General features: G+C 55.3%; 1 non-coding gene across 1 annotated transcript; it reads left to right on the forward strand.

Moving 5' to 3' along the window:
• Positions 1 to 340: 340 nt before the first annotated feature.
• LOC123965781 lies at positions 341 to 459 on the forward strand. The gene has a single exon (XR_006823780.1). It is a non-coding gene; the product is annotated as a 5S ribosomal RNA (ribosomal RNA).
• Positions 460 to 1,116: the final 657 nt, after the last annotated feature.

Below are 1,116 nucleotides of genomic sequence, written 5' to 3' on the forward strand. Positions count from 1 at the left end.
CTTAGGACTTGGACGGGAGAGCGTCTGATCCTGGCTAGGGACTTCCAGGCGAACTGGATCCTTTTCCTGAATGTCCACCCAGGAATGAGCGTCTGTTTGTGAGTGAGGACCTCCGGCTGAAGGTGGCCTTGTCGCTGTACCCATACCCGGGAACGGGTGCCTATTCCTGTCTGTGGACTGCCAGCGTGAACGGTGTCCCGGTTCCTGGATGTTTACCCAGGAATCAGTGCCTGTGGATTCCAAGTGACTCTGGAGCACCTTGGACATTATGGGCAGAATACGTTTTTTGTCAATTAGCCGTAAAACTTCTTTTGAAGGGCCGTTAGGGGGCGCCTGAGTGGCTTACGGCCACACCGCTCTGGGAGCGCCCGATCTCGTCCGATCTCGGAAGCTAAGCAGAGCAGGGCTTGGTTAGTACTTGGACGGGTGACCGCCTGGGAATACCTAGTGCATTAAGCCTTTTTCGCTTCGCCTTCGAAAAACGGCAGAGGGCGCTTCGGTGAAAGGAGATCTTTTGAACGTCTCTTTAGGAAACAGCAGGGGGCGCTGCTCTTGCTGCTGCTGCTGCTTCTTTTTCTCCCTATCCTGTACACAGTGCTGTGTAAATGTTACATCGTGTTTTGAAGGCCCGTCTGGGGTGTGCAAATGGAGCTTACGGCCATTCCGGCCTGGGACTGCCCGATCTCGCCTGATCTCGGAAGCCAGGCTTGGCAGGGCCTGCTTAGGACTTGGACGGGAGAGCGTCTGATCCTGGCTAGGGACTTCCAGGCGGACTGGATCCTTTTCCTGAATGTCCACCCAGGAATGAGCGTCTGTTTGTGAGTGAGGAACTCCGGCGAAAGGAGATCTTTTGAACGTCTCTTTAGGAAACAGCAGGGGGCGCTGCTGCTGCTACTTTTTCTCCCTATCCTGTACACAGTGCTGTGTAAATGTTACATCGTGTTTTGAAGGCCCTTCTGGGGTGTGCAAATGGAGCTTACGGCCATTCCGGCCTGGGACTGCCCGATCTCGCCTGATCTCGGAAGCCAGGCTTGGCAGGGCCTGCTTAGGACTTGGACGGGAGAGCGTCTGATCCTGGCTAGGGACTTCCAGGCGGACTGGATCCTTTTCCTGAAT

This window comes from Micropterus dolomieu, unplaced genomic scaffold (assembly GCF_021292245.1).
Source record: "Micropterus dolomieu isolate WLL.071019.BEF.003 ecotype Adirondacks unplaced genomic scaffold, ASM2129224v1 contig_11304, whole genome shotgun sequence".
Classification (NCBI taxonomy): domain Eukaryota; kingdom Metazoa; phylum Chordata; class Actinopteri; order Centrarchiformes; family Centrarchidae; genus Micropterus; species Micropterus dolomieu.